At 36.6% G+C, this 26,209-nt stretch overlaps 1 protein-coding gene across 2 annotated transcripts in view; it reads left to right on the plus strand.

The window, feature by feature from the left end:
* GPBP1 (GC-rich promoter binding protein 1) overlaps window positions 1–26,209 on the plus strand; it is a 75,511-nt gene that overhangs the window by 938 nt on the left and 48,364 nt on the right. For both annotated transcript variants that reach the window (XM_049649487.1, XM_049649488.1), the window contains exon 2: window positions 576–1,548. The gene's annotated coding sequence lies outside the window, so the exon portion shown is untranslated. The remainder of the gene's footprint in view (window positions 1–575; window positions 1,549–26,209) is intronic.

A 26,209-nucleotide genomic window follows, 5' to 3' on the forward strand; every position in this document is an offset into this window, starting at 1 on the left:
ACCCTCAGGCGAGTTTAAGGAATGTTCATATCCCGTTTCTCACCCACCTACTTTCTACCCTTAATGGGGAAATGTGTCTTTTCTTTTAGACATTCTAATTTGGAGGGAGCGTCTTTCCTTTTACATTCCTTATTCTCTTAAGTTGCATTTACTAATGCCCCATGGCACCACACCTGCCTGTTCGTTTTTCTTCGGTAGCGTGAATTGAAAATATGGAAGATCTTTTATAAGATTGTGTGGCAGTTTCATAGTTTTAATTTTTACTCCCAAAGTGTGGGGAAGGTTTGTTTATATAATCCCCCTGTATTATATCTGCACCCCCTTCCCAGTTGAAATCACTCCTTGTGTTCTGTAACATCATCTCCCACCTTTTCCTCTCTTATTCTAAAGTCTTTTTAATACATTAAAGTGTTTTTGGGCGCTTGCTTGGGCAGAGCCTTTTTTTAGATCCCAGTAGAATTGGATAGAGGTGAATTTCTCTCCAGAAGTAGGCTTCTTCAAGATGGGGGTTAATTTTTTGCTCAAAATTAAAATTTCAGTGTGTAATTTTTTTTTTGTTTTTGTAACTTTTACAGGTGATTGAATTACCCGTTTGTGAAGATCATCTTCTAGGTTTTGTGTTAAAAGGCCCCGGATATTTGAAGTGGCCATTTTGGGATTACAATATCTTTGGATAATTTTGCCCCAGAAGTTTATTAAAAGTGGCAAGAATCATCTCTGAAGTGAATTTATAGTAGTGAACAGTTCTGCAAGCTACTTAAAGAGACCCAGTCATTTCTTCAGTATTTTGGTTCAAACGGATTATATAACTGGTTAAATTATTTCAGCTGGTGGTATTTTTTTTTTTTTTTTGCCCCTTCCCCCCACCCTTCTCCTGTAGTTGGTGTTCTTCAGCCAAAACTATAAGATATGTTTGATTTGTGTACTAAGTAGTTTCGGCGGTTTCAAATTACAGTTTAAGTACTGCTGAAGTTTCATGGCATTTTATTTTTACCTTTATTAAAAGTTTTAGGAATTTTTGACCTCAGCTATTTTCATGTCACAATGGGACAGCTTTTCTAAATGAAGACGTTGAAAGAATACAGAGTTTTTTTCCTTTTATCTTTTATTTACGTGGAAATTTAAGATGTTGCAGTTTTCCAGCAGCATGGTAGTATTGAGATAGCTATGTGTCTCTCTTTGTGCTGATGTTTAGGAATGTTCTTCAGATGTGAAATTTTCTTTTTGTTTTTGCTTTTTGGCTCATAAATTGGATATTTCATCTGGAGTGGATAAGTACAACAGTGACAAGTACATGGAATAATAAAGAAGACTTTAAAATCTTAAATCCAAGGAACTTGGCTAATTCTGGAGATAGCCGTATGAAAACTTTAAGACAGAAGTATGGGTAGCTGACTTGAAGTAACTCTATGTCAAATAGTCATAGGTTAAGTATCTTCAAAGAACTTGGATATTATTTCAGAGGATACAAAATAAAAAAACAAACTGGAAAACATAAAGATTACAGAGAAAAACCCAACACCTTCCTGTGCGGTCCTGTTGGAATTTGTAAGTATTAAATGGTGAGCAAATCAAGAGTTCATTTGTAAATTAATGAGTCAAGTTTATCCTATGTTGGAAGACTTTCTGTTTCTTGGAATAATACTGCTTGGCTTAGTTTCCTGGACAGTCTGTAAAGTACTGTTAAGTAAATTGAAATGAAGAAAGAGTTAAGATTTAAGAATATTTCGGATCAAACAGTCCACATTTTACATTTTTGTGCTCCGAAAGTAAAAAAAAAAAAAAAAACGCAAAAATCCTTATGATCAGTATTCATCTTAATTTTTATGGATTCATAGATTGTTAAAAAGGCGAGAAAAATGTTTCATGAGTCTTTCCAGCCAGTTTATTTAAAAAAATTTTTTTTAATCTTTATTTATTTTTGAGAGAGATAGAGAGGGAGACAGAATCTGAAGCAGGTTCCAGGCTCTGAGCTGTCACCACAGAGCCCGACTTGGGGCTCAAACCAGTGAACCATGAGATCATGACCTGAGCTGAAGTCGGATGCTTAACCGACTGAGCCACCCAGGCACCCCCAGTTTACTTTCTTAGTGTGAGTTTAGACTGCTTTCTAAAGGCAATTTTGTGTTACAGTTTAGTTAGGTAGTTTAAATTATAACATAGGGCTTGGTTTTTAAATCTGATATTTCATAATCGTTCATAATTCTTTTAAATAACTGATTTCCTTTTCGGAAGTTTATGCTGGCTTATGTTTATAAACAAAGCTTTTTTAAGAAATTAGAAATATTGCTGTAATAGAGATCTTCTGACAAATGAGAATTCTGATTTAATAATTGTTATATTTTTCAGAATTGAATAATAGTACTTTTAGTTACCGTATAATTTTTCAGTCTATTCTAGGCACAGGAGTGTTTTTAAAAATTTATTAAAATACATTTTTTAGATAGTTACTACTAGTGAATATAATAAAACTAGAGTTTATTTCATTTAATTACTTTTCTGAGATAAAAGATTGTAATTTTGAACATTTTGCCAAGATGGCCTTACAACTTGTCAGTACTTCACTTATTTCAAAACTTTTTTGCTTTGCTCTTGAATCCTTTTATCTCACTTAGAGCAGAAGAGGTAGTAGAGTCCAAAAGAATGGAAGTATCCAAATATAGCATTTATTTTCTGATCTAAAATTGAGATTAGAGTTCATTAATTTTGTTAAAATAGACTGAGTTAGTTGTGTTTTCTCTATCAGTGCTATGTAGTACTTTTAATTGAACTTCCACCTTGATTTATGTAAAAAAAGTGGCAAGACCATTCTCCACACCTTTTCACTTCAGATTGCCTGCTATTTTATTCATTTCTCAATTTAATGATTTTTCAAGTAATTTGTCTAAGAATATATATCTTAAATGAGATTAAAAAGTTGAACTGCGGGGTGCCTGGATGGCTCAGTTGGGTAAGTGGCTGACTTCGGCACAGGTCGAGATCTCATAGTTCGGGGTTCAGGCCCCCCATCGGGCTCTGTGCTGACAGCTCAGAGCCTGGAGCCTGCTTTGGATTTTGTACCTCTCTCTTTTGTCTCCCTCTCAAAATTACATAAACGTTAAAAAAAAAATGTTGAACTGGAAGGGCACTTGGAATGCTCAGTCGGTTAGCACCTCCCTCTTGATTTTGGCTCAGGTCATGATCTTCGGGTTTGTGGGATTGAGCCCCAGTGTGGTTCTGTGCTGACAGCACAGAGCCAGCTTGGGATTCTCTTCTGTCTCTCTGCCCCTCTCCTGCTTGCACGCGGGCTTTCTCTCTTTCAAAATAAAATAAACCTTTAAAAAAAGAAGTTGAACTGGTAATTATTTTTTTTTCGTGGAAAAGAACAACATTAATTGTGATTATCTTCCTTTAAATTATTACTATGGATGTTACCTGAAAGCCTTGGTGTCAGGATAAAACTAACTCCAGAGTCAGGGTTTTTAACAATTAACTTTAATCTTTGAATAGTCTGACGTTGGTGAACTTTGCTTACAGCAGTTGTTCAAGGACATATTTACTTACTTGAATGTCTTGATAAATATTTTATTATATTCTTGGCATTGAGTAGATAGCAATACTAATTGGAACAGTTGCTGGGCTGCTCCCCCTACACTTTTAGTACCTCTTTTGAGCCTCTTTTTCTCCCCTACTCTATTGGTTTTTTTTTTTTTTTTTTTAATCTGTGCCTAGACTATAGACATAAGAAGTAATCTAGTAATGCTTATAGATGATGACAGTGTCACATATTCTGTATAATAAACATATTTACCTAGAATACCTTAACCTTAGAATAATTCTGTGAAGAAAGTGCTGTTATAGTGGTATAGATAAGAAAATTAAGATTTAGAAAGACTGAAACTTGGAGAAAGTTACTTGGTTAGGACCAAAGTTACCTAGGAGTCTGGGCCAAATCTCTCAGGTCTGACTGGAGGGCTCCACACTTTCAGTCACCATGCTACACTATAAATGCTCATTTGAGCATTATCCATGATATTTTTGTTTCTTCTCTTATACTGCTTCTCTTTGGTTAGTATTGACTACTAGTGGAATTTGGAATTAGACTAAAAGGTAGAAGAGAAAATATTGTTCGTATTGCTGTTTGTTAGTAACTGGTAAAATTTTGGTTAGCCAAAAATTAAAATGTGGTTTCAGGTTTTGTTCATGTCTTACACACCCATAGCCTCTTTGTACAAGTATGAAGCTAAATTCATTTTAGCTTTGTTGTACTTTTTCTCTGGTTTTGAACTGAGATTAGTCCATGAATTTTTGTGCTTAAAGTTCCTGACGCTTGAGAATTGATGAAGGGAAGAATAGTAGGGAAATAAAAGGAATGGAAAATAATAGGGAAACAACAAGAGTGAGCAGAAGAAAGAAAAAAATGAAATTTAGAGAGTTACAGAGGAATAAAGATGGGAACCTCTAGTCTGAAAGTGAAATTAGCAATTGAGGATAGAACCTAAACTCCAGGCCAGGGGCCCCTGGGTGGCTTAGTTGGTTGAGGGTCCCACTCTTGATTTCTCCTCAGGTTATGATCCCAGGGTGGGTCATGGGATTGAGCCCTGTGTTGGGCTCAGTGCTGAGTGTTGGAGTGGGTTTGGGATTCTCTCTCTGTCCCCTTCTGCCGCTCTCCCTCACGCTCTCTTTAAAAGAAAAACAAAACAAAACCAGTAACATAAACCCAAGCAGGATCATCTAATTGTCTTTGACCTAACCACCTTTTCTGTTTAATTTTTTACAAAAACGTTAAGGTAACCATTTAGATCCAGGTAAGGGTAGTGATGTAGAAAAAGAGAAATGGCTGGGAGTTAAAAGAGATTTTTGGTTTAGGGATTGGAAAATTTAGAAAAGAGCCTATGTGACCTTGTATATTTACCTAATCTCTTTGGTGTTAGTGTTTTCATAAAACTGATGACAATAATATATGAAGGCTTTTTGTTAATGGAGAAGCATAATCTATAAAGTTATATTCTAATTCCAATATTTTAAGATTCTGAGTGTTACATGTCAAATCAGTATTTGTCATAGTCTGAAGTTATTTCTTCTTTCAAGTTTATTTGTTTATTTTGAGAGAGAGAGAGAGTGCCAGCAGGGGAGGGCCAAGAGAGAGCTGGAGAGAATCCCAAGCCAGTTCCGTACATAGAGGGTGTCTCTCTATCCTACAACCCAGGAGCTGAGCTGACATCAAGGGTTGGGTGCTTAACCCACTGAGCCACTCAGGTGCCCCTGCAGTTTCATTTATTATCCTAGCTTGGCCTTTGAATAAGAAGGTAACCGTACTATCTCATCTCTTTGCCTTTTAGTTCCATTCTCTTTTTTCCCATAGTCTCTCCGTGGCCAGAAAAGTCTACCTAAAGTAGGGCTCTTTGTTTTGTTATCTCACTAGCCTTTAAGGTGATGGATTTGACATATTTAGGAAGAGCAGGTTGGAAAGAGATTTGTTGTTCACTGTCCCCTTCTCCCCTTTTATAAATGTTTTATATATCAGGATTTCCTAAAAATTTTTTTGGGTGGGGGGGGAGGCAGCTACATAAGTGGGTGTGGGAGACTGTGGTTTGAGAACTGTCTAAAATTGATTATTTGGGGGGCGCTTAAATATTTTTTCTCAGGAGCGGGTCCATTGCTTTGAGCAGGACTCTCATTAGAAATTGAATGTTAGAATTACTGATAAACCTTTTGTGGTTTGATTTTCAGTTTTACCTGCTTGCTTTTCTCCTTTTTGTTAGCTGCTACACCCAGCAGAATAGTTAGAGGCTTTTGCTCTATGTCTTTTCAAGTAATTACTAGTTTCTGCATCTTTTTATACAAGGTATCCCATTCTTGTTCTTGAGTCATCTTTGTGTTCACAGCTTTGGTGAGTGTAGTGTTTTGGTGTTTTATTTTCTGCCCTTTAATTCAGTTTACAGATTATATTTTTTGAAACCGTATTTAAAAGTTTTTTTCAGGGGCGCCTGGGTGGCTTGGTCGGTTAAGCATCCGACTTCGGCTCAGGGTCTGTGCGTTCGAGCCCCGCGTTGGGCTCTGTGCTGACCGCTCAGAGCCTGGAGCCTGTTTCAGATTCTGTGTCTCCCTCTCTCTCTGCCCCTCCCCTGTTCACGCTCTGTCTCTCTCTGTCTCAAAAATAAATAAAAGTTAAAAAAAAAAATTAAAAAAAAGTTTTTTTCAGACTTATTTTTTAGCAAGAAAGTTTTAAAATTGTAGTTAAATATGTTGTGTTTCCTTTGAAACTCAGAACTTGCAAATACCCTTTAAGAAATTCTTAAACTGAAAATTGTCAGAAAGTTATCTATATGTATACATATTAGTAAAAGAAATTAGTTGGTTTTTCAGTGAATGTAAATATTTTAATGAAGGAGCTTTAAAAAATAAAAATTGTTACTATCTCACATGATTTCTGTGGGTGAGAAATTTGGCAACAGTTGAGCTGAGTGATTCTGACTCCCTCTAGGTCCGAATCTAAAATCTACATCAATATGGTAACCAGGGCTGCAGTTATTTGAAGGCTTGACTGGGGCTGGATGATCTTCTTCCAAGATGGTGTACTCATTGGCCTGGCAGGTTGATGCTGGCTCTTACCTGGAGGACTCAGTTCCTTACCGTAATGGATCTCCATGGAGCTCTTTTGAGTGTCTTCTACGGTTTCTTTTTTTTTTTTTTTTTTTTAAGTAATCTTTAGGGGTGCCTGGGTGGCTCAGTCGGTTGGACATCCAACTTCGGCTCAGGTCATGATCTCGCGGTCCGTGAGTTCGAGCCCCGTGTCGGGCGCTGTGCTGACAGCTCAGAGCCTGCAGCCTGTTTCAGATTCTATGTCTCGCTCTCTCTATGACCTTCCCCCATTCATGCTCTGTTTCAAAAATGAATAAACGTTAAAAAAAATTAAAAAAAATAAAAAATCTCTACACTCAACTTGGGGCTCGAACTCACAACCCCAAGATCAGAAGTCCAGTGTTCCACCAGCTGAGCCAGCCAAGTGCCCTTCCTCCTTAAGTTTCTTTAAATGTGGCAGCTGCAGTTTGTAGAGCAAGTCATCTGAGAAGAGAGATAGGTAGAAAGCACAGTACCTTTTAGGACCCATTCCAGAAGTCACTTCTGCCACATTCTTTTCGTTAAAAGCAAGTTATTAAGTCTAGCCCTCAATCAAGGGAGGGTAGTTAGGCTTCATCTTTTTTCAAAACAATTTCTGGGCATACTTAAAAACCACAATAGGAGGTAATATTTCACAACCACTAGTTGTCGGCTTAATTGGAATTAGGCAAAGTCGGAGCCAAAGTCTTAGCTAAGTATGGGTAGGTTGAGCTGTTATAAGTTTAGAGAAAATATATTCTAAATTTAGGAGATTTAAATCTTTCTACTTTTTAGCCATGATACGAGATTTGGAAGTAAGGGTTTTTTTTTCCCCCACCTTCATACTAATCTTCCAGTCATTGTAATGAGGGATAACTTTTTTTTTTTTTTTAATCCTGGCAAAAAAAACATAAGGTTTACCAATTTAGCCATTTTTGAGTGTATAAGTGGCATTGAGTGCCTTCACATTGTTGTGGATTCTTCATTTCCAGAACTTTTTTTATCTTCCCAAACTGATACTCTTTGTACCCATTAAACATTAACTTTGCATTTTTCCCTGTCTGTAGCCCCTGGCAATCACCATTCTACTTTGTATTTCTATGAGTTAGGCTACACTAGGGACTTAGTGTAAGTGGAATTGTGCATATTTGTTGTTTTGTCATTGCCTTATTGTACTTTGTGTAATGTCTTCGAGGTTCATCCATGTTGTAGCATGTGGTAGAATCAATTTCCTTTTTAAGACAAAAGAATAATCCATTGTATGTATGTATCAAATTTTGTTTACCCATCATCTGTAAATCGACACTTCAGTTGTTTCTGCCTTTCTGAAATCATGAATAATGTTGCTGTGAAAGAGTGTACAAATAATTGTTTGAATCCCTATTTTTTTTTTTTTAATCTTTGATTTTAATCCTTTTGGATATATACCCAGAAGTGGAATTGGTGGTTCGTATGGTAATTATATTTTTAATTCTTTGAGGAGCCCCCATAGTGTTTTCCATAGTGATTGCACCATTTTTTATTCCTACCAGCTGTGCACATGGGTTCCAGTTTATCCATATTCTTTGCAACATTTGTTGTTTTCTGTGTTTTTGATAATAGCCATCTTAGTGGTTGTGACGTATCTGTGGTTTTGATGTGCATTTCCCTAATAATTACTGATGTCTTCTCATTTGCTTATTGGCCTTTTTTTTTTCTTTTTTTTTTTTTTAACGTTTATTTATTTTTGAGACAGAGAGAGACAGAGCATGAACGGGGGAGGGTCAGAGAGAGGGAGACACAGAATCTGAAACAGGCTCCAGGCTCTGAGCTGTCAGCACAGAGCCCAACGCGGGGCTCGAACTCATGGACCGTGAGATAATGACCTGAGCCGAAGTCGGCCGCTTAACCGACTGAGCCACCCAGGCACCCCACTTATTGGCCGTGTTGTAAAAAGTTTATTTATTTTGAGAGAGAGCATGTGTGTGGGGAGGGACAGAGAGAGTTGGACAGTCCCAAAGAGGCTCCATGGTGGTAGTGTGTAGCCAGAGGCAGGGCTCAGTCTCACAAACTGTGAGATCATGACCTGTGCTGAAACCAAGAATTGGATGCTTAACCCATTGAGCCACCCAGGCGCCCTTGCTTATTGGCCATTTTATATCTTCTTTGAAGAAATGTGTATTCAAGTCCTTCACCCGTTTTCAAATTTGAATTGTTGGAGTTCGGCATATATTCTGGATATCCACACCGGTCATGATGACTAGATTTTGATAGCTACTATTTATCAGTGTTTACCATGTTCCAGGCAGTGTTCTAAGCCTTGGAAGTGAATTAACTGTAATCCTCATGGACGGTGTGTGTGGGAAGGTCCTATTTTCATTTTACAAATGAGAAAATGAAAGCACAGAGATAGAAGTCACAAGGTCACATAGCCAGTAAGTGATATTTCTGAACCTACACATTCTGTATATCCAGAGCTGAGACTTCCAACTATGAGGGCTTATAGTTTAAGTTTTTAAGGTGTTAATAATGAGCAAAGTAAAAATACTACTGTTTCAGGACTGGGAAGATACTTTATCGTAAGCCAGTGACTAAATTTTATTTTCCTTAATGAGATGCAGTTGTGACTTGTTTATAATCTACCTTTCACATGGGTATATTCTTTATTCTCATTCGGGAGTATTTTACTTTTGGATCACTTTGTAACTAGTATTCACAGTATTTTAGATTAGAAAGTGCTTTTCCCAGTTATAATGTGAAATAACTGCTCTTTCCACTCTGAGGTTAATTTACCCAAGGTTGTCATTAAGTGACAGCCAGAATTTCAGTTCCATTTATCTGTATTTCCTTAGGGTTCTAAGTAGATCTTATTCTAGAGCAGTGCTGTCCAATAGAACTTTGTGAAATGAGGGAAGCAGTCTGTGTCTTTGCTGTTTGTTAGGATAATCTCTAGACCTAGGTCATTATTTGAGGTGTGGCTAGTGCCGATGAGGAACTGAATTTTGAGTTTTATTTAATTTTAATGTACATTTAAACAATCACATGTGGCTGTTAGCTGCCATGTTAGCGCAGTTCTAGAGCCAGCGGTGTAGGATCCAGTAAGATCTGTGTATCTTTTTTTTTAATGTTTATTTTTGAGAGAGAGAGAGAACACAAGTGCTTGTGCCCATGAGTGGGGGAGGGGCAAAGAGAGAGGGAGACAGGATCTGAAGTGGGCTCCAAGCTGACAGCAGAGAGCCTGATGTGGGGCTCAAACTCATGAACTGTGAGATGTTGATGTGAGCAGAAATCAGGAGTCAGACAGTTAACCGATTGAGCCACCCAGGTGCCCCAGATCCATGTATGTTTTATAACAAGTACTTATCAAAGTCCCCTTCACTATCCTGAAATAAAATTTTATTCACATAATAAGATCATATTAATACACACCTGAAGAAAGACATTTATAATAATAAATTTTAATATGTAGTAGTACAGATGTGAGAATTCTAGAAGACAAATGTTTCCAAAACATTCTCACAAATTTCCAAACACTATTTGCCCTTCTTAAAAGAAACAAAGTGACTAGTGTTTTTTTTTAATAATTTTTTTTTTTTAATTATTTATTTTGAGAGAGAGCGTGTGTGCACATGAGAGAGTGGGGAAGGGGCAGAGAGATAGGGAGACTCCCAAGCAAGCAGTCTCTATACTACCGGTGCAGATCTCTAAACAGGGCTTGATCTCACAGACCCTTAATGGTCTGAGCCACCCAGGTGCCCTAGGATTAGTGTTTTCTTAAGTACTTCTGGCTTTTTAGGAAGAAAAGTATGTCGGGTAGATTAATAATACAGTGATTAAGGTACGTTTCATTTATTTTTCTAATATTTACTGCCATTTCAGTTGAGTAGGCAGTTAGCTAACATTAAATCTGTCTTATGGTGTAGTGGCATGGTATGTGTAGATATGATCAAAAGAAAAGTAATTATCAGCTTTCCTCTCATAAATTGAAGGTAAAAATCAGTATCCAATTTGGATTGGTGGCCTTGGTTGTTGATGTAGAGGGGAAATTGTGAGATTAATTTATAATTCCTCAGAGCAAAGAATATAAATATAGGGTCAAAGTAGTATAGGGGAAACACTATTAACAATAAAAATTAACATTTTAATAGTTTGTTTTTACAAAAGTGTGTGTGCCTGTTAGTTTATTTTAATGGAAGTGTGAATGCATTTTTAAACTAGGTGTTTTGAAGTGTAGTTTACATACAGTAAATTCACTCTTTAAGCGTACAGTTTGAAGATATTTTTTCAAATCAGTTGTGTAATCTTACCACGTGAGAATGTAGAGCATTTACATCACCTCAGTTACTTTATTGTCCTTTATGGACAGTCCTCTTCCCTCACCTCTGTTCTCTGGAAACCACCAATCTGTTTTTCTTGTCTTTTGTGTATTCTGGAATGTCCTATAAAGGGAATCAGACACTGTGTATACTTTTGTTTCTGGCTTTTTTCATGCATGTTATTGCATATGTTATAATTCATTTTTTTTTTTTTTTTATTGCTAAGTGGTATTGTGTACACCACAAATGTTTATTCATTCTCTGGTTACTAGGCATTTGGGTTGTTTCCCATATTTGGCTTTTGTGAATAAAGTTTCTGTGAACATTTGCATACCGGTTTTGTTTTGTTTTGTGGAGAATTATTTTCATTTCTCTTGGGAAAATTACCTAGCAGTGTGATTGCAGGGTCATATGAATTTGTGTATTTAACTCTGCTGAAAACCTACCAAAGTGTTTTACAGACACTAAACCGTTTGCATTTGCACCAGCAGTATGGTGCATAGCTCTGCATTCTTGCCGGTATTTGATGTCAGTCTTTTAATTTTATCCATGGAGTTGGTGCATTGTTTGAATTAGCATTGTGGGTTTTTTTTTTTTAAGTTTATTTATTTTGAAAGAGCACAAGTGTGAGCTGGCGAGGGGCAGAGGGTGAGAGGGAGAATTCCAGGCAGGTTCTGTGCTGACAGCGCTCAAGATTTCATCTCACGAACCATGAAATCGATGTCAGTGGAAACCGAGTTGGATACTCAACTGACTGAGCCACGTAGATGCCCCTTGCATTGTGGTTTTAATTCGTATTTCCCTAATAATGATGCTGAACATCTTTTTATGTTTTTGGTGGTGTCTGTTCAGATCTTTTGCCTGTTTAGAAAAGATGAGATTGTCTTGTTGAATTGTAAGAATCATTTATATATTTTTAGATACAAGTGTGTGCAATACATGTTTTGCACATAATTTCTCCTAGTCTCCTAGAAATCTTTCTTTAATCCATAATTGCAGGATTTTGTCTTGCTTTCTTCTAGAAGTTTTGTAGGTTAGCTTGTAACTTTTTTTTTTTTTTTTTTTGCATGTGGTGTGAGCGGGGGGGTGGGGTTTTTTTTTTTTTTTTTTTTTAATACTGTAGATGTCCAATTGCTCCCCAAAAAAACAAAACCTTTTTTTGTTTGTTTTGTTTGGTCTTTTTCCAGTACCATTTATTGAGAAGATTTTGTTTCCCATTGAATCAGTTTGAAATACCTCTTAAAATGCAGTTCTGCGAAACTGCTGATTTATTTATCATTGCCGTATATGTTAAGTCAGTAGTTGATAAATACAGATGCTAGCATAGATCTTTTCTGCCTTATTTTTAAAATCCGGATATCTCTTGCTTTCTAAAATCTTTTATAGGAAATGTGGACTTAAAAGGAGAAATTGTTTTTATGGGCATGTGAGTAAGACCTGTTGCAAAATAATGCCATCTTGAATTGATAGAGCAATCTTCTTTTGAGTGGCTTGAAATGTTAGATATTATCTAATTTGTACTTGAACATAAGTGAAAATATTTCTTCATTGGAAGTGAAAGGAGGGAACAAACTATCAACTTACTGTAAAACACTGACTCACCAATGGTTCTGGGATTCTTGAGTGCTAGTCTGCTAGAGATGTTCATTGTCTTAGCAGATGTTTTAGTGCCTACTGTGTGCCTGCTCTTTCATGTACTGAACATTTATTTTACTTTTATTATTATTATTATTATTTTTACAATTTACTAATTTATTTTAAAAGGATATGGTAGAGGCACTGGAGTGGCTCAGTTTATTTTTTTAAGTTTATTTTGAGAGAGAGAGAGAGTGAGCACAGTGGGCTGGGAGAGAGAGAATCCCAAGCAGGCTCTGCACTGTCAGCACAGATCATGATGAGGGGCTTGAACTCAGGAACCATGATATCATGACCTGAGCTGAAATCAAGAGTTGGGACACTTAACCAACTGAGCCACCCAGGCTCTTCTGTACTGAATATTTAGTAGCAAGGCAAAAATGTACTATTTCTGAACTCATCTAGTCGGTCTGCTCTGAAGTTCTGTGAATGCAGAGTAAATAGAGTCCTTAAATTGGAATTGTGGTTTCTTTGCTTCTGGTAAATAATAGCTATTTAATGATGACCAGGGTAGCCTTTGTAAGACTCTTACTTTTGCTCTGATAAAACTGTTTTTTTTTCCTGCCTCACAAGATTATCCTTACAATCCAGTGAAATAATGAGTGCTGAATGCTTTGAAATTGTAAAATGATGCAGACGTTATTAGCAGTATTGTTCTGGCTTCATCACATAGATAGTCGTGATTGAGGAGCATTATGATCAACTAGGAGAGAGAGAGCTTGTAGATTGGGAGCATAGGTAAATGTAAATTGAAAGGACAGAACTAAGCAGAAACCAGGTATATTTAGATTGTATTTTAGAATGTTTGAAATTGATGAAAATATAATGCATTGCCTTCTTTTGAAGCAATATTTGTGTAATCTGGGTTATGGTACCATAGTTTATGGTACACAAATGATTTCACGTTAAATCTGCAGTCCATCTCTCTTCCCCATATTATACTCTTGTATTTTTTAACTGTCTTCTTGACCTCTCCATTTAGTTTACAAATTTAATATATCCAAAACTGCACTCTTTTGAGTCTTAACTTAGCTCTATTCTTTCTCCATTCTTTCCTAGCTCAATAGATGGCTACATAGTCCATCTACTCAAGCTAAAAAAATGTGGCAATCACCTTTGGTTTCTTTTTTCCCATCTAATTAGCTAGCAAATCTATTTGAAATATGTCCATTTTTATTCCACTGCCACTGGACTTGTCCAAGCCACCATTTTCTCTAACGAGAACTACTGCTATAGCCTTGTAACTTTGTTCCTCTGCCATTCTTATACACTTGTAGTTTATTATTCACAGAGCCCACTGTACATACACATAATATGTAGACTCTAGGCTGTAAGCATTTATGCATTGTTTGTCCCTTCCATTTCTTTGCAAGCTTCCTTAAGGTCTGATACCATTGGCCTTTGGCCCTCTTTCTCTTTGAACACAGGAGGCATTTTCCTTCCTGTCTTAGGGCCTTTATGCTTATTCGTTCTTCTGTTTTCCCCTTGTTAGCTCATTTTTAGTGTATATGTTATATTCTAAGTGACCCTAACCTTTCTGTGTGAAATTGGCAACCCCCCTTCCTAATCCTTTGGTTTCTCTTATCTGTTTATCCTATTTATTTCATTCAAAGCCCGGTCTCTGTCTTGTTTACTTTCACCCATATTTATCACTTAACTATTCTGAGGGCAGGGACCTTGTCTCATTTATTTGTTATATTCTTAGTGTAGTTACTTGCAGAGTAAAAGAATTAACAATTTAGATAATTTAGGTTAACTTATTTTTTTCCCCACCTTTGAGTATGTGCACTTGGTATTTTTATTATAGCACTGCTTTTTAACTGTTGGGGGACTAGGAGAAATTTGTTAGGGATTATTTATAGCCCAGTTGATTTGTTGTCAGATCATTTAGAAGCTTTTTTTTTCTGCCTAGACTTAAATAATTTGTTTTATGAACTTTTAGTCTGTTTGCTAGATTTAAGACTGGCTTTGAATTTGCTGTTAGCTTATTGTAGGAACTGCCTTTTAAGGACTTACACGTTATGACCCTTGCCTTTAAAAATGTTCCTTAGTTAGAACTGTTGAGTTGGAGGGATTAAAACGTAGTAAAATTGTTCTCTCAAGTTTAAAAAGATAAAACACACTTTAAATTTCAAGGAGTAACTTTGAAATAAGTGAGTGAACAGAATTTTTGGCTCCTCATTTTCAGAAATGAGAAAGGCCCCGACAGTTCATTTATATTAACTAATGTCTTGTTTTGAGAAGGAGACATAATCTTTTTATGTTTCTTCCTCCATGATACAAAAGGGGCTGTGTGCCCATAGAGTTCAATTATTTTTGGTATTAAAAATTTTCTCAGTGTGTTCTTGCTTTGGTTCTTTCTAAGAGCATGTTAAAGGTTGCTTACAAGGGGCTATACTTACCAAAGCTCTAGAAGGATGCTAAACTTGAGGCTGTTACAGTGGGTGATGAAATAATTGTTTGAAGGAACAGTAGCTAGGTTGAAAACTGCTTGAAAAATGCATTCACCTGATAATCATGATGTTTTAAGGACTTTTCGTTGTAACTTAGTTGCCTCAGTTTTTCCATTTAAGACAGACAACTGGTAGTTTTCAGATTTTTCACATGAATTACTCTTTGGTCTTTTTCATTAAAATGAATCCTTGTTATAAGAACATTGTAGAAATGGGGACAAGTGAGTGAAAATGTTTTCAAGTTAGTCCTTTAAAGTAGGACTTTGAAGGCAATTTGATGAGAGGAGCGTCGGTTGGAGACAAAGTTGGCTTAGGTTAGTGGAAAGCAAGTTAGGACTGCAGTGGTAGCTTAAACTATTGCTCTTCTACGTGTTTTGGAGATTACGATTGTATTTTATATGGTTGTAGTTGTACCTCAAGGCAGTGCCTGACAGGTGAGACTAAAACTAACACACAGAATTTAGGGAATTACTAATACAGCTCTTACTAAGATTAATATTTTGTATAAGGTAAGATCTGTACTTAATGTATTCTCAGTTACAGTATGTAAATAGGCAAATATGTAAATATGAATTTCAGGGGGACCTGGGTGGCTTGGTATGTTAAGCATCTGACTTGGGCTCAGGTCATGATGATCCCAGTGTTCATGAGATCAAGGCCTGTGTCAGGCTCTGTGCTGACAGTGCAGAGCCTGCTTGGGATTCTCTCTCTCCCTCTCTCTTCCTCTCTCTTCCTTTCTCTTCCTTCCCTGTGCTTGCTCTATCAAAATAAATTAATAAACATTTTCTTAAAAAGCTTTAAAAAATAATTTCACTTATCACTGATTGGGGGGACCTTGGAAACTTATTATTTTTTTTTTTTCATTTTAAAGCTTATTTATTTTGAGAGAGAACACAAGCAGGTGAGGGGCAGAGAGATGTATAGACAGAATCCCATCCAGGCTCTGTGCCATCAGCATAGAGCCTGATGTGGGGCTTGAATTCATGAACCATGAGATCATGACATGAGCAGAGATCGAGTCGGACACTTAACTGACCGAGCCACCCGTGTGCCCCAGACCTTGGGAACTTTATTTACTTATTTATTTTTGACCTTGGGAACTTTAAAATGGGTTTCACATCTATACAAAAACCTATTTATCTTTTTTTGAAGAAAAGATTTTATCAGTATCCTCAGGGTGTACTGAGCACTGAGATACTTGTAAAGTCCTATGCAAATTGCCTAGTTAATAGTGTGTGTGTGTATATATTATGTATATTATATATATGTATTATAAATACATAATAAGTATATTATGTATTTTTAGCTATTGTCTTTATAATCAATAAATCAAGGTACTTGAGTTTCCAAATCTTTGATTTCATGTGAAGGTTCCGATCTCTGAACTCTTTGTGAAATGACTAGTTCATAGTGTTAGGTTCATTTTATAAATTCATTGGTTGAAACTTGTTTGCTGCTTTTCAGCCTTATTTGGCTTGAGAAAAAGGTAATGTTAGTTTGAGGATTCAAGAAATGATAAAGTTAAGTCAGAGTAAACAGAATTTAAAATTATTTTGAACACATGCACCCATTACAAATTACAAAAAGTACAAAGATTTTTAGAGATCACCCCCCATGCCTGTTTCCCAGCACTTGTTCTTATCTGAAGAAACCACTGTTTTATGTACTTCTCTGGAGAGCTGTAATGTGTGTAAGCGCTTTATATTATTTTTAACGTAAGTAGTAGTAGCATGAGGTTCACCTTGCTCTACAGCCTATTTTTTTTTTTTCTTAAGGAAATATTTTGGATAGTTATTTCATAATAATGCATGTAAAGCTATAGCTATTCCATTCTTTTTATATTGATGGCTTAATGTCTGTTTAACCAGATCTTTTCATGTGCATTGTTTTTTTTTTTTTTCTATTAGAAATAATGGTAGTACCCTTGTAAATGTGGGATACGTTCTTTTTTATTTTTTAAGTTTATTTACTTATGGGAGCGAGAGTGAGCAGGGGAGGGACAGAAAAAGGAGACAGAGAAGAATCCCAAGCAGTCTCCATACTGTTAGTGCAGACCCCAGCACAACCCTTGGATCATGACCTGAGCTGAAATAAGAGTCTGACACTTAACTGACTGAGCCACCTAGGTGTCCCGTGGGGTACATTCTTACAAGTGGAATTTCTGAGTGCAATTTTGAGTGCTATGCTAAATTGCTCTTCATAGAGGTATAACAGCTTAAAGTTCTAACACTATGTGGTATCAGATTTTTTTCTTAGGTGTTTTATCTTTTGAATTAAAATGAAAATTTTTCATACATATGACCCTTTTCTGTCAATTCTGTTTATATGCTTTCTTCATTTTGAAGTTCTTTTTTTCTGTTGATTTGTAGGAGCATTTAATATATGAAGGGAAGTCAACCCTTTATATTTAATCTTTGTAAGGAGTATTCCCCCCATGTTGTTTGCTTTGACCTTGGTTGTGAATTTTGTCGTAGAAAGTGCTCTTTGTGTTTATGCTTATATTTGAATATATAAATATATTTTTATTACTTGTGTTTTGTATGTCATATTTAGAAAAGGCTTACCTTCCCCCTTCTGAGATTATAAAAATTTTTCTCATGTTTTTTCCACAATTGTGTCAGTAATTTTTTTGTCTCTACCCCTTTCAGTCCTCATATTCAGGATTTTTATTCTTCACAAATGAATCTGATGTGGAGTTTTCAGCACAGTGTAACCAATTATGGAATTACTTTGATATCATAGTAATTTAGTCTGCTGCATTTCCCATTTTGGTAGTTGGAAGATAATCCTTACCATTAATTGCACCTTTTTCTTTTTTACCTGTAATTGCTACTCCTGGTACCAGAAAGAATGCAGTAATCCCCCTACCTTCTTCACTTTCTTCCCCTCCATCCCCCTTCCTTCATTCCATAGTAGTATGCATTCTTGTCACAGAATATTGTTTAAAGTGCTTATGTAGAGTAGCTGCTCCATAAATGTTTGTGAATCAATTTTGTTATTCAATAAGCAGATATATCAAATGTTTCTTTAGGGAAAGCAGAATTTTCCTGTTTGTAAAGTGAAAAGAAATTTGAAGTTATTTTGGTTACTTTCTGAAAACATATTTGGCAAGGCAAGAGAATGAGTTAACTTTCAGTAATTTATGTTGGAGAACTTGAGAGATCCTGGTATTAAAAGAGCAAGCAAGGGGCGCCTGGGTGCCTGGGTGTGTTGAGTGTCTGACTTCAGCTTGGGTCATGGTCTCGCAGTTCGTGGGTTTGAGCCCCGCGTCGGGCTCTTTATTGACAGCTCAGAGCCTGGAGCCTGCTTCACGTTGTGTTTCTCCCTCTCTCTCTGCTCCTCCCTCACTCACACTCTGCGTCTCTCCCTCTCAAAAATAAGTGTTAAAAAAAAAAATCAAACAAGGCCTTTTGAGACTGGAGGGGCTTGAGTTCTTCTTGTCTGTCCAGGTTCTGTCAATACTGGCTGTGTATCTTAGGGGTTGTTTGTCTCTTGGTAAATCAGTCCCTTTTTCAGAGCACATGTTTAAGCTGATTGCAGTGTATGTTTTCTTTTTTTTAAAGTGTATCAGTTTACTTCATTTGAACCCTCATAACTTGGGTATTTTCCTCATAGTAAATACATCAGGTAAAAAACTAATTTGCTTTTACATCTCAACCTTTCTGATAGAAGGATTTGAGGTCACAACCTACCTTTCTTTTTTTTGTTTGTTTGTTTCTTCCTTCTTTCCTTTCTCTCTCTCTTTTTTTTAAATAATTATTTGTTAACCCTGTTATAATGTTAGATCTAGAGGGACGGCCTTCTTGAGTCTTTAAGGATCTTCACTGTTTTGACTTCACTTTGTTTTGAACACATAGGCTCTTTGGTAATTAAGTTTATTCAAATTAAGTTTTGTTCCAGTTGAGTCCAATTTGTTTGCGGTATTACTCTAAATTACAATATACCATTACCAATCCTTAAAGGAAAAGGGTTGAATTAGAAAAATAAGGCTGAATTAGAAAAAAAAAAAATCAAGGATGACTTAACCTACTTGAGTTTTATGAAGAAAGAGAAGCTCAGTGAGCAAAAACTTGTTCATAGAGTAAGGCTTGTTTTTTTTGTAGTGAATTTTACATGAAAATTAAATCATTTCATTTTATGTTTCAAAGATCTTGAATTCTGTGTATTGTACCTTTTAGTAGTCTAGAAACTTGAGAAATAGAAGCATCGTGTTTCCAGTAATGATATTTTGTCCTTTAAAATTCTTTTTGAAGAGTGAATGTAGCAATTTCTATATGTGATAATTTAATAATAAGAGTTCTTTAATACTCTGGTTTTTTTGGGGGGTGGGTGGGTCGTGTAAGCAAAGCATGGGAAGGTACTGAGCAATTAAAGAAGGAAACGGAGCATAAGGGTCTAACAAAATTCCAGGGTAAAAGGAAGCAATAAAATGAACCTTTTTAATGGATGGAAATTTGTAATGCTCTAGATTTCTTTTTTTTTTTTTTTTTTAATGTTTACTTATTTGAGAGAGAGAGAAGGTGTGTGAGCAGGGAAGAGGCAGAGATAGGAGACCCAGAATCTGAAGCAGGCCCCAGGCTCTGAGTAGTCAGCACAGAGCTCCATGTTGGGCTCAAACTCGCACCACGAGATCATGACCTGAGCTGAAGTTGGTTGCTTAACCGACTGAGCCACCCAGGCGCCCCTGTAATATTCTAGATTTCTTGTGAAGTTTTTTAATGCTTTCTTATATTTGAATGTCTAATCTATAATTTTAAGTAGAGTTCGATAACTGAAAATACTGGGCATTGTTTCATGGTCCAAACTGTAAAATAACAAACTATAGAATATTTTCCTTTAGTGTGGCCATGGTCCTTAGGCAAGTATTTTTTTTTTTCTTCTTGATGTTTATTGCAGCATTTACCATCCTTTCTTGATGATCATCACTTTACTTATTAGTTACTTATTTATTTATTTTAATGTTTGTGTATTTTTGAGAGAGGGACAAAGCATGAGTAGGGGGAGAGGCAGAGAGATGGGGAGACACAGAATCTGAAGCAGGCTCCAGGCTCTGGGATGTCAGCACAGAGCTCGACGCCTGGCCCAAACCCACAAACTGAGAGATCATGACTTGAGCTGAAGTCAGACACTTAGCGACTTGAGCTGTCCAGGTGCCCCTATGATAATCACTTTAAATGTTGATTTAAAAACATTTGTAGGCTCTGCTTAAGACCTATGGAATCAATCTATGCGGGGGGGGGGGGGGACTCTTTTACTTCGTATTAGGGAAGTCTGGAAATCACTTAGCACTTAGTATGTGCCTACTTAAATATTAATAAGAATTTTACAACATTGAAAACAATTTCAGTGGAACAGGATGTCCTAGTATTAGTTCTCAAAAATTAGAAATGTGACTCACAGAACTATAGAATAAATGTCACAGACTGATCATTTTTAAAGAATGATTTTCCTTTTATAACCTGATACATGAAGGTTATCGGCCAGTTATTGTAGTATAACTCTTTGGAGAGTGGCATTTCTCATTCAGACAGGCTCTGCTTCTTTGGGTTATGCATCTTTGGGTAGAATATTACAAAGTAAAGTAGTGCTTTCTTCTGCTCATTGCATTCTATCATTTGGCACACTATTTCAGTTTGTTCTTTGACTGATGATATTCACTTTGATCTGTTGATTAAGGATTTCCCAGGCTATTTGCTTGGCTGTTTGACTGCAGAGCTGTAGTAAGTAGTTTGTTTTTGTTTTGGAGGGTGGGAGGTACTTAGAAATTGTGTAAATAACCTCTTCTTCCTTTAATTTTTCATTGTATGCCTTTATATCCAGATTCATGGTGTTTTATTCAAGGGGTTGTAGTACAGCACTCTTATTTTTATTGAAGTGAAACTCATATTACATGATGTTAACCATTTTATTTTATTTTTTTATAAACAATGCATCAATTTTATTTCAGCCTTCACCTTTTTTTTTTTTTTTTTTTTTACATTTTTAATGTTTACTCTTGACACACACACACACACACACACACACACACACACACACACACACACAGCATGAGCAGGGGAAGGAGCAGAAAGAGAGGGAGACACCGAATCCAAAGCAGCCTCCAGGCTCTGAGCTGTCAGCACAGAGCTTGACACGGGGCTCGAACTCATGAACTGTGAGATCGTGACTTGAGCTGAAATCGGACGCTTAACCGACTGAGCCACCCAGGTGTCCCAGACATTTTATTTTATTTTAAAAATCATGTTATTTTTTAGAGGGAGAGTGTGCATGCAAGCTGGGGAGAGGGGCACAGGGAGAGGAAGAGAGAATCTCAAGCAGGCTCCATGTTCAGCCCAGAGCCCTAGACGGGGCTTGATCCATGACCCTGGGGTCATGACCTGGGCCAAAATCAAGAGTGGGATGCTCCACTGATTGAGCTATCAAGGCACCCCTGAAGTTAACCATTTTAAAACACAATTCAGTGGCATTTAGTACATTCACAATGGTGTAAAACCACTTTTATCAAGTTCCAGAACATTTTTGTCATCGTAAAAGAAAAATATGTATCGATTTAGCAGTCACTCCCCATTCCTCTGTCCCAGCAATTTTTGGCAACCACCAGTTGGCCTATCATCTCTATGGATTTACTTATTGTTGATATTTCATATAACTAGAATTATGCAATATGTGATCTTTTGTTTGGCTTCTTTTCACCACTTAGCATGTTTTTGAGTTAACTCTTTTAGCATGTGTCAGTACTTCATTCCTTCTTACACTGTATATATATTATACCACATGTTTATACACTGATGTGTGATGGACATTTGGACATCCCACTTGTTATTGTGAGTAGAGCTGGTGTTGAACACTGGTGTGCAGGTATTTGAATACCCATTTTCAGTTCTTTTAGAGATATATACATAAATATATGTAGTATTTCTGGGTCATGTGTGTGTGTGTGTGTGTGTATACACACACACACACACACACACACACACACACACAGAGACATATATTTAACTTTTTGAGGAGTTACGGGAATTTTCCGCAGTGCTTGCATCAATTTACCTTTTTACTAACAATGTCAAAGGGTACCAATTCCTCTCATATTTTTTTTATTTATTTATTAAAAAAATTTTTTTTAATCTTTATTATTTATTTTTGAGAGAGAGAGAGAGTATGAGCAGGGAAGGGGCAGAGAGAGAGACACAGAATCGAAAGCAGGCTCCAGGCTCTGAGCTGGTAGCACAGAGCCCGATGTGGGGCTCAAACACACGAACTGTGAGATCATGACCTGAGCTGAAGTCGGACGCTCAACTGAGCCACCCAAGCGCCCCTTTATATTTTTGATATTAGATCCTTATCATATAGGATTTGCAAATATTTTTTCCCATCCTGTGAGTTGTATTTCCACTTTCTAGATAATACCCTTTGCCATAGAAGTTTTGTATTTTTATGAAGGCCATTTTCCCCTCTATTGCTATTTATGCTCTTGGTGTCATCTAAAAATCCATTGACAAATCCAAAGTCATGGAGCTTTATCGCCTATCTTCTTCTGGTAGCTTTTATTTTATTTTATTTTATTTTATTTTATTTTATTTTATTTGTATTTTTCTGATAGCTTTTATAGTTGTTTGATGATCCATTTTGAGTTTATTTTTGTATGTGGTGTGAATAGTATAGTCCATTGAATATCCACCAGTCTCAGCATCATTTGTTGAAAAGACTGTTCTTTCCCCCATTAAATGTTCTTAGTGTTTTGCTCAAAAATTAACTGGCCATACATGTATGACCTCATTTCTGGACTCTTTGTTCTATCCCATTGGTTTATATATCCTTATGCTACTGTGATTTTATTTTTGTAGCTTTGTAATAAGTTTTGAAATACCCAAATGTGAGTTCTGTAAATGTACTCTCCTTCGCAGTTAATGTTTTAGATGTTTGGGATCCCTTGCAGTTCCAAGCGAATTTGAGAATGCCTTTTCTGTTTCTATGAAAAATGATGTTGGAATTTTAATAGATAGTATGCATATGTTATATACTTACACTGTGGTGGGCGTTGGTATGTTTGATGGTGTCCTACATGTCTTTTTGTAGCTGGGGTGCAGAGATAGGTGCAAAAGCACCTGGCTCTGAGAGTCCTCAATACACCAGGCTCAGCCCCTCAAGGCTGACAAAATCCAAAGGTAGAAAAGTGACTGGGGGTGAAACAACAAGGGAATTTATTTCATTGAGGCCAACACCAGGAAGACTGTGGACTAGCATCTCAAAGATGATTTGTAAAATAACCAAAAATACTTCTGGGTTTTGCATAAGGAGAATGTATGCCAAGGAGAATGTGAGATAATTAAAATTTTAATGAAATTAAAAGAATTAATGGAAAAATCCATGGTGAACACAATGTAAAAGTGTAAATGAATATCAAGATCAGTAAGTTATCTTCTCTAAAGGTAGCAGATCTTTTCACACATGGGTCAAACAAGGAACCAACTTTTAGTGCTTACAGGTTGCAGCTTTTTTTTTTTTTTTTTTTAAACGTTTATTTATTTTTGAGACAGAGAGAGACAGAGCATGAACGGGGGAGGGTCACAGAGAGAGGGAGACACAGAATCTGAAACAGGCTCCAGGCTCTGAGCAGTCAGCACAGAGCCCGACGCGGGGCTCGAACCCACAAGCTGTGAGATCACGACCTGAGCCGAAGTCGGACGCTTAACCGACTGCGCCACCCAGGCGCCCCTGCAGCTTTTAATAAGACTTGACTAAAGATTTATTGGTTACAGAAAGTAATTTCAGTGCAATACAATAGGAGTTTTATTTCTGCTGTCTGCACATACTGCTACTTTGAGAGCTTTTCAAACAAGAGCCACTTTTACCTAAGTAGAGACACCTTTAACCATGTTCAGCTAGTGTTTTGTTGGAGATGCATGTCTGAAGACAAAAAGGAATAAAAATAAAGGAAAATTAAAAAGTAATTTAACTTTCCCAGTCTTTGCCTGTTGGGTCTTTGTTGGGGAATTTCTTGAATGGTTAGCCACACAGTTTACAACTTAGATTTCATTTCCTGCTCTTGTTGAAACTAAAGATCAGTCTGAAGTGAAAGTTGAGGGTTTTCTCAGGGTTTTTTTCTGAGCAAGTGTCTTGATCTGGCATATATGGTGTGGTTTTCTAAGTCTCCTGGTATAAGGGAGTTCTCTGCAATGTCATAATTTCCCAGAGAAATTCTCTCTTGGCCTTTATTTACAGCCTTTGGGTGTGCTATTGTTTACTCAGTTATAAACCTTGGTCCCAGGGAGGAGGTTGTTGATTTGCTGTATAATGTTTTGCAGGAATGCCTCTAGCTTAGCAGTTTTTCCTTGCATGGTAGGTAAAACAAAGGCAGCTACCTCAGGTCATTCCTTAGCTCCCAGACAGGTTTATACAGACAAACATAATCCTTTGAGAATAAGGTCTACTTGACTCCAGAAGCAAACCTGGGTTTCACACTGGCTTCAGGACCTCCACTATGCTAGGGAAAGATGGGAGTCAATGACAAATAAAAATGCTATGAACCTTTTCTACTGTTTTTAAGTTTGCGTTTTCTGGATTCATTGTTTGCTTGATTGCTGTAAGCCTTTTGATTGTTTCAGAGTACTGACAAAGCTGATTTTGACAGATTTTGCTTGACTTTTTGGTGTTTCTGTGAAGGGGTAGGCTCTTGGAGTTCCTTTTTTGGTCATTTTTGTGTTGATGTCCTTCACATGTGTTTTCTTATTTTAATGTCCGTCTTGTCCCTGATTTGGCCACTGGGAACCCATTCATGCTGGTTTCTATGTCCTCTTGATACTTTGTAATCATTATTTAGACATTTCTTTGCTTTTTGCTAAAATAAAATATTCTGGGCTTATTTTGTCATCTTCTTTCCCCAGCCCTGGAATCAGCTATTTTTCAAAGCCCTGGTTTTGTTTAGTGGAAAACCATTTTTAGAAGCCGAGGCCCAGTGTTAAGTATGCTCATTGCTATTGGAGTCACTATGCTCAGGCTCTCTCATTGCAGAGTTGGGGGAGGTGTATATACATAAACAGGAATATTTACCTTTATGGTTATATGTGAACATTAGTATCTTAATATTATTTTTTAGTATCTTAATATTGTTAATATGACTGAATTAATCGTTCATGATAGTGATACATTACATTACAACACCACAGCATTCTCCTTTAGTTTTCACCCTTTCTGTTACTAGTTGCTGTGTTCTTTGAATAGTATGAAACTTACCTTTCATTATTCTGAATACTTACTTGATTATTTCCCCTGTATATAATCAGTTTTCTGTCGTAGCCATTGTCACCTGCCCCATGTGGATATACCCACCTCTCCCAGCTTAGCCTCTTGACTGTGATCACTCCTTTCTTCCCCGCACATGGATGCCTTCCTTACTACTCTTTTGGGCTCAGTGTCCCATCCCTGACTGTCCCTCTCCGTGGATACCCTTCCTCACTTTGTTTTGATATCGACATCCTGTGCTGGGCCACTCCCAGGTGTTGATACCCTCTTATCTGACTCTGCCTGTTAAGATCTGGATCCCCTGGCTCCTCTGCTTTTCTCCCATATAATAACTGGGATAATAAGTGGGAAGAGGAAGACCCACTTTTTAAATAAAATCTAATATATTAAACTGAGCTTATACTAAAAAAGTATTTCACACGTGAATTTGAATAGTTGTTTTCTGGTTCTTACCTTATTAATGAAGGATTGTGAACAGTTTGGCTAAATGAAAAAGTTAACCTTGTTAAAGGGTTCTATGTAGATAGTCTGATAATAAAGGGTAGTTGTCTTTTTAGAACTTTAATAGTTATCAAGTTGAATCTTGAAAGGTAATTGGTAGTTGTCTTAAATTTTAATAAAGAGAAGAAACATTTTGGTGTTAACTTACCAAAGTCAACCAACCTAGTAACTGAGTTGATTTGAATCTAGGACAGAGTCTGAAGCCTGTGTTCTTTCTTAAAAATCTTTCTTAGTTAAAAAGTTAAAATGCCTTAGCTGTTAGTTGGTTTTGCATGTTTTTGACGTGCTTTGTGACTTAAAGTTTATTTATGGTGTCTGAAATGTAAACCATTATAAAGATAGTAAGTTCACTGTTCATCTAAATTTGAGGTTTTCATTGAAAATATTTGGCACAAACTTTTGGTGGGTTCAGAAGTAAAAGCATTATAGGAATTAGGAAAAATCATATTACTTGTGTACTTTTTGCCACAGTGCATTTTTCAATCTGAAGAACTCCATTTT

The sequence above is a fragment of the Panthera uncia genome (genome assembly GCF_023721935.1).
Source record: "Panthera uncia isolate 11264 chromosome A1 unlocalized genomic scaffold, Puncia_PCG_1.0 HiC_scaffold_17, whole genome shotgun sequence".
NCBI lineage: Eukaryota > Metazoa > Chordata > Mammalia > Carnivora > Felidae > Panthera > Panthera uncia.